Source organism: Podarcis liolepis (assembly GCF_965112155.1).
Source record: "Podarcis liolepis genome assembly, chromosome: 4".
Taxonomy (NCBI): Eukaryota; Metazoa; Chordata; class Lepidosauria; order Squamata; family Lacertidae; genus Podarcis; species Podarcis liolepis.
The window spans coordinates 65,294,759-65,302,726 of NC_139558.1; the positions used below are offsets into that span (position 1 = coordinate 65,294,759).

General features: G+C 42.3%; 1 long non-coding RNA gene across 5 annotated transcripts in view; it reads right to left on the minus strand.

Annotated features, from left to right (window-relative positions):
* The window catches only part of LOC310704795, a 247,641-nt gene that overhangs the window by 237,463 nt on the left and 2,210 nt on the right, over positions 1-7,968 (minus strand). The window contains exons 3-4 of one of the 5 annotated variants that reach the window (XR_014525006.1): positions 7,880-7,929; positions 5,327-5,758 (exon numbers count right to left, since the gene is read on the minus strand). This is a non-coding gene — a long non-coding RNA (uncharacterized lncRNA). The other 4 variants (XR_014525008.1, XR_014525009.1, XR_014525010.1 and 1 more) reach the window with 4 other exon arrangements.

Below are 7,968 nucleotides of genomic sequence, written 5' to 3' on the forward strand. Positions count from 1 at the left end.
GTGGGAGGGCTAGTACATTCCTCTCTACCACTTCACCTGACCCGCTTTGGTAAATGTCTGAAGATAGCCAATATTGTAAATCGCATCACATTCAGCTCAAAATGTCGGAGAGCAAACTACTGTGATCTCTCAGTAGAAGCTGGGACAGAATCAGCTGAAACAAGCTGTAGAGAGAGAAAAACACGCAGAGGTGATAGTCCCTGAGTTTTATTGCCTCGGGAAAATGAACGTTATCACTAAACAAATGAAAAACTAACAAAGACTACAGATGTTTTAGATAGGCCAGGACTGCCACTTGACTCAGTGTCTGGGCAGGATATTGATTAGAAGGACCATTCTTTATTGCACTCCTATTGTTCAGCAATCACCACCTCCTGCCGTGGGAACCCTGCAACTTGTTATACATTATGCTGTCAACAATGCAAGCATAACATGTCCGTCTTCCATATGGGAACCGAAGATATGCAGAGCTTACAGAAGAGAACTTTTCTGAGATGCCCTTGAAGGTGCCCTTTTCTGAGATGGCTTGAAGGTCAATATATGCACTAACTGACCCCCAGCTCATTTTGCAAGCCCAATATCTCAGCTGAAATATGGTTTAGAATTTAATTATTTGCCTGCATCATTGATTGTCTTTTTAGAAAATAAAATAATAAAATAATTATGTTAAATGTAAAGTTTGAAGTCACCACTGTGCTTTGCTTCTTTTCAAACCAGCAGAAAATAACATTGGTAAGAATGCGTGTTTGATATCACTCCCAGAATATGTCTAGAACACATGACTAATGAATTTCCTTTTCTGAAAGCAGCAAAAACAGGCAAGGTTCATTTCTCTTTTCTATTTATTTCTACTTTTTTTTTTTTAGCCAAGGGTATGATGACTTTCAAGAAGATATACAGAATTCTCGCTTGTGAACTTCTGAATGAATGTGAATTCCAGCTCCATTCCTCAAGCGCAAAGTAGCATTCATGAGTTTTTAATGGAAGAAGAGACATGCTAAAAAGTTTTGCAAGTTATATAGTTAATGAAGAGCCAACATTTAGCAAACAACTTCAAGATCAGCACGCTATTCCAAGACATACCCACACCCACACACAAGACACACAGCACTGCTTACTATGAAAGTGCTCAGCAGTTTTACCAATTTGGGGACAAGTCAGCAGGGCACATTGAGAGCCCTCCCCCAGCTGATAGGCCCAATAAAATAATCAAGAAATATGCATGAGATGTTCATTAGTTCCAAAGAATGGAACCATTTCCAAGATGTGCACGCATGCACGGATGCACACACACACACACACACACACACACAGTATGGTTGACTTAACAACTTTTTATTCCTATTTATTTAAATCAGAGGTATAAGTGGTAGCGTAGTGGCAAAATCAGATGCGCAGGGGCCCTTCACATTAACCATTGCCATGCCCCATCGCAGCCACACACCCTTACTGCCTTGTCTCCTTCTAAGATTACACAATAATCCTGTAATTATACAATAATAATAACTAGGGATGCATTGCAGCCATCAAAGCAGTTCTCCACGAGTGGCTTTTCAGCTAGATCTACTATTTCCTGTGCACATAAACAGGCCAATTAATTGGAGTGCCACAATATTTTATTTTGGAGTGACTTAAGCTGTGTTTCCCCTCAAAGCTCCATGGCATATAACGGACCTTGGGCACCCTACTCCTGAAACACCCCGTGTTTCCAGTGTTCCTAAATGCTTAGCTTAGGATCCTTACAGGACAACTACTTCTTGGTGTTCTTCCCACACACCTTTTGCAGAGTGAACCTAGGAGCCAATCCTCCGTGGCTGACTCATCTGCTTCCGCTCTGATTGGCTCCAGTCAGCACAAGGGGTGAGAGGGCTTCCTTCTCAGTTGCTGAAAAGTCTACATTTCATGCTGATGGATCTGGAAGAAGCTGCAGAAATAGTAAGAGGTCAGCAAACCCCAACCCATTGATCATTGGGTGTAAGTATATGCTCTCATAGAAATTGTTGTTGTTGTTTAGTCGTTTAGTCGTGTCCGACTCTTCGTGACCCCATGGACCAGAGCATGCCAGGCACTTCTGTCTTCCACTGCCTCCCGCAGATTGGTCAAACTCATGCTGGTAGTTTCGAGAACACTGCCCAACCATCTCGTCCTCTGTCGTCCCCTTCTCCTTGTGCCCTCCATCTTTCCCTTTTCCAGGGAGTCTTCTCTTCTCATGAGGTGGCCAAAGTATTGGAGCCTCAGCTTCACGATCTGTCCTTCCAGTGAGCACTCAGGGCTGATTTCCTTCAGAATGGATAGGTTTGATCTTCTTGCAGTCCATGGGGCTCTCAAGAATCTCCTCCAGCACCATAATTCAAAATCATGGAAATTAGTCGGATTTAAAAGTGCTCATGGCCATCATATATCAATATACTCCTAGGTCCTTCATCTGAAAGCTCAAGGAACAATTGCCAAATGCTAGTCAAATTATAATTCGTCATTTTTATTTTAAAAACAACAACCCACATTTTAGAATCAATTTTCCTCCATGTCTGACCTCTTTTCTTTTCGGATGTAGGGGGGAAAACACATACAGGCCTTTGAAAACAGTTTGAGGCATCACTTTTCAAGCTCCTCTGAAAAATCTTCCGCCTGCCTCTTAAACCATGTCTAATTTATGTTAACTGCCATTTCTGTTGTAACATCCCGTGGTATACTTGGCATTATAACAAAGCTTGCAAATACTGGGTGCATTGTGCTAACCAGTCTTTGGTTCCCTTTGATTTTGGAAAAACCATTTAATTTCTTTTTGCTTTACAATTATTTTGCTTTACAAAATAATTTTCCGAAAAGCTTTGCTTAGCCCATATGAGGATCACATGCAGGACTGATGCATCACTCTCAAATAGGCAGATACCCCAAATCATGCCTCAAGGCAGGCTCTGGGCTTTTCCTCACCCTCCTAATCTGTGAAAGTCACAATTTTATCCACCCTACCCATTCTGTTAACACTTCTTTTTGTTTAATAGTTTCTAACAGGCAAATCCCACTTTCCCCACAATCTCCCCTGTTGTTGATACTGGGGAGATTGTGATACTGATTGATACTGTTGATACCGATACTGTACACAGGAGTTGGATTGGGGGTGGGTGGGCTCAGACAGTGGCACAAATCCAAAACCAAGTCATGCACTTGCCTAAGCACATTAAGGATGCTTCCAGGCCATTTTCAGGTATCATTCAGTCATCCCTAGCAAATTCAAATTGTACAATTAAAGCTGATTTGGAACAATAAACACACTTCCCACAATCCGGTCATTTTACAATAAGGTAAGTGACTGGAAAATTCACTGGACGGTATGGGTAGCATTTGCTTGACAAAATGTCATTTACTCTCTCCGCGGACACTTCAGAACAAATGCTCAATTACAAAAAGCCAACATTGTTGAACCTCCTGCAAACTTTGTGCAAACAAATCAGGACGAGTGCCCCATAAGTAGGTTGACTGAAGGCAACCTAAGTTGCATGGACTTTAAGAACGCCTAACTCTTGCTTGGATTAAGGCCAGAATGAATGAATGGATTGTGTTGTGTTGTTCTGTGCTTTTGATGTGAGTGGTTTGGGGACATTTGAACACTGAAATGTGGCATTCAAATTCTAATAACAAATAAGAGAATATAGATGGATAATTACTACATTATTATATCAATACAGATAGATGTACAGGTAGACATCACAAAATAATTGTAAATATTTGTATATTTCTGTAAATATATTTAAAGTTTTATAAATATAAATAATAAATATAAAGAAATCCTCCTCTAAGTTGTAACCCCGAGAGGAACTGGATTGCTAACAGCCTCCCTTAAGTATTGTGTGATAATGGCACACACACATACACAAACCACCCATTTTACATGAGCACATTTATGAGAACCATTAAATATATATATTTATGTCCCAAGTAGGAAAATTACCTACACTTTCCCTGGAACACCGGTCCAGTTACAGCAGGTGTACATGGCAAGCTCATTGGTCCCATTTTCTCCCCAGAAATATTTTTGTCCTGGCTCTGCTGAAACCTCTTCAGGACATGTCAAGGCCTGTGGTGAAAAGTAAATAGAGATACTTTTCATCACATGAGGTAAAGTATTAACATGATGCAAGCTCCAAGGAGCTGAGTTTAAAGGGCTGAAGGAGGTGAGAAGGAATGGCAGGATTCTGATGTGTCAGTTACATATATCATATCTAATTCTGCACATTACCCAATCAGCTGTTACATGACATTTGGTTTTCACTTGGTTCACTTTCCTCTGCACCTTTTGTGTGGGAGGAAAATAGGATCTGTGACCCACATGTGAGTAATTAACCAAAGAAAAAATTGGCAGGATGCCTGGATTCAAAACACAGGGCTTAACACACTCTCCAGAGGGAGAGAGTCCCCAGAAAAGTTTTAAATGGTCACAGAGTTAAGCAGTAGCGTAATGTGGGAATATAGATTGTTATACCCCTTTTCATATCCCATTTAGTGTGCTTGCAGCACTTGCCCCCCTCTCTAACCCTCTGGCAATGAACAGACCACACACTGTTAAGTAAGTTTAAAAGCTTTACTTACTTAATCCAAAGGTCTTATTCATGCCTTATTCCTTGCAGCAGCAAAGAGAACACAGCTACAATACCCTTGGGTACAAAATACAGTAAGATAGTTTCAAACATGCAGACTGAGCTCGGAGCAAGCTGGATCAGGCCAGTAGCCCATCGAGCCCAGCATTCTGTTCTCACAGTGCCCAGCCAGGCACCTGCAGGAGACCAGCAAGCAAGAGTACAGCGCAAAAGTACGCTCTCCTCCTGGGGTTTCCAGCAACTGATACTCAGAAGCATTATTGCCACCAACTGTGGAGGCAGGGCACAGCCACCATCTTCTTCTAAAGCCTTCCAAGTTGGTGGCCATCACTGCTTCCTTTGGGAGCGAACTCCAGAGTTTTAATTATGTGTTGCATGAAGAAGTCCTGAATCTTCCAACATTCAGCGTTCCAACGTTCAGTCAAAGGCACAAAGAAGGGTCTGAGGGCAAGAAGTGAGAAATGGAGCCGTCGAGTCATCTGGGGCTTCAAGGATGGCTAGCAAAGCAAGCAGGTCAACCAACCAAACCATTCAAGAACACTGAAACAAAGCGCCCATCCCATCCTGAGGGAAAGTGTGAGTTTGCATAGCAGCCAGTGTGGTGTAGTGGTTAAGATCGGTGGACTCGTAATCTGGTGAACCGGGTTTGCGTCTCCGCTCCTCCACATGCAGCTGCTGGGTGACCTTGGGCCAGTCACACTTCTCTGAAGTCTCTCAGCCCCACTCACCTCACAGAGTGTTTGTTGTGGAGGAGGAAGGGAAAGGAGAATGTTAGCCGCTTTGAGACTCCTTCGGGTAGTGATAAAGCAGGATATCAAATCCAAACTACTCTTCTTCTTCTTCTTCTTCTTCTTCTTCATCATCATCATCATCTTCTTCTTCTTCTTTGTGAACTTTCGTATCACAACTTTGTATCTTTGCTGCGCTTGATTGGATGGTGTTAAAATATAGGCACTCCATGTCTGTCTTGAAGCCCCAGGGACACATTACTCATTTAAGGGCACTTGGAGTGTGGCAATCTTTCTCATCAGTAGTGGGGCTTGTGCAGGGTCAAAGCATGTGCATGTGAAGGGAATCCTTGCTGACAACCATGCTCAACCTGCAGTCATTGGATGGCAAAGCTAGCTGGACAATGTGGTGTCAAGGGCAAGTTGAATGCCCTATGCGTGAGCAACACAAAAAAAGAGAGAGACATCAAGAATGTGAAACTAACATTTCCAAAATCCATTCACTGCAAGGAGTGGGCAGATACCAGATCACATGGGTGGGAAGGGGTTGGTGCCTCCATTCTAGTCAATACGACACTTAGGGACATCTAGTGGACCCAAAATCAAGAGAGTTTGCTGCTGATGATGACAGAGATGCAAAGTGAATGCCAATGATGCCAGAAACTGCTTTATGGCAGCAAAGTCCTGCATTTTTCTTATGCGTGCAGACAATTCCATTCACTTCCGCTGCAAATATTTTTTATTACATTTTCTATAAAAACTTCCATCTTTCCATTTTCCACATCACATATTTTAGTTTGTTGAACCTCCCTCTACTCCTCTGACAGTCATCCAAAATAATTCTCCTATTTACACATTTCTTAATAATAATATCACCTTTAAATAATAAAAAAAATTCTTTATATCCTTATTTACATTTTTGCGATATTCCTCACTTTTCACAAAGCCTCTTTAAAACACACTAGCGTTGTATTCTCCTCACATATAGACAATTCCATTCACTTCCAATTGTCCCTCATCATCTAAACTGAATAATATTAATCTAGTGGAAGCTCTTGTTGCTCCTGGCACTCCTGGCTCTGGAGGCGATGTTCATTTATGTAGCAAATGGGCAGGCTGGCAGGTAGTCTCAAAAAAGACTCCTGCACCAGATGTTCCAGAAGCGAGCCCTGTAAGGTTTAGCATCCCAAAGTGCCGATGGCTTCTCAGCTGGCAGCTTTGTGGAAACAGCCATTTCCAAGACTCCCGTGATATACTCTGACTGGTAACAATTTCTTGAGGGCACAGCACTTTGGCGCGGTCTACTCGCTGTCACAATAGACAGAACACTTGTTTACAAACAGGAGGTTCCCTTTTATACAAATCTGTCAATTTGCCAATGCAAAACTATTCCCAATCACAAATGGACATTTCAGAAGTTCACTTGTGGAAGTTTTTGTTCAGTAATTTTTTTATTTAAAAAAATGTAATGGGGGGATCATCTACAAATGAGGCATTTCCATAAACAGGGTTTAGGCACAATAAAAACATATACATCTTATTCATGTGTTCCACATCTAAACCCGTTAATATTTTCACTGGGTACCTTTATGCAACACACCATTGCAAGTTGTGCAAGACATATCTAGCAATAAAATCTGCTCTTGTCTAGGGTATCCCAGACCAATCATATAGCAAACAAATGGATGGGCAGAAGGTAGATTGGGATCAACTAGTAGATCTCCAAGTGATGTGCAGTAGATCAGCAAGCATTCTGGCTCCCAGTTGTTTAGCAAAAGGTGGCAGGACTGTGGGCTCCCTTCTGATAGTGAAAACAAATTCCTGGGCTTAGCATATTCTCAACACATCCTGTTCCTTAATTCTAGGAAAGTGTATCTGACTATGGTTGGTACATCTTGAGGTTTGAGTAAAAATCACCCTAAATTCAAGATGCCTAAAGTCTGCCCACCCCTGCTCTGAAGGTACCCCTTAGAGCCTCTTCTAAAGATCTTAAAATGGCCTTGGCCAAACTGGTGCCCTCCAGATGTTTTTGACTACAACTCCTGCCAGCCCCAGCTAGCCAGCACAGTTGGACTGGCTGGGGGTGATAAGAATCATAGTCCAAAACATCTGGAGGTCATCAGGTTGTCCAAGTTTGTCTTAAGATGTGGGAAGGCTGGCAAAGCTGGTGGCATCAGGTATTTGGGTTCCAAGCCTTGACTTAACATGGAATGACTCAAGTGGGGAAACATTGCAGGGACAGTAAGTATTAGGGAGAGTTGGACACTTAGGTCCAGAGGCAACAGGTTGGCTTCAATGAAGTCATCCCACTGGCACAAGGACTTCTGCCTGCACAACAAGACTCCTTCTTCTTCTTCTCCTCTCCCTTTGCTCTCCAACATACCCCCAACCTTTTTGGAGGTGGTTCCCCCAACCCCCTGGAGCAGGAGAGGGGGAAGAAGTCCAGTTCCACAGGCAGAAGTCCTTGTGCTAATGGAACAACTTTGTTGGATACAAGCCAATCCTTTCATAACCATAAACTCTAAAAAGCATAGCTTAACGATCAAATCTTACTTGCACTTTTAAGCTGCTGCTTCACTTCCATATCAGTCTACGATCTCGCTCTTTAAAAAAAAAAATGACATAAGCTAGATTGATTTAGT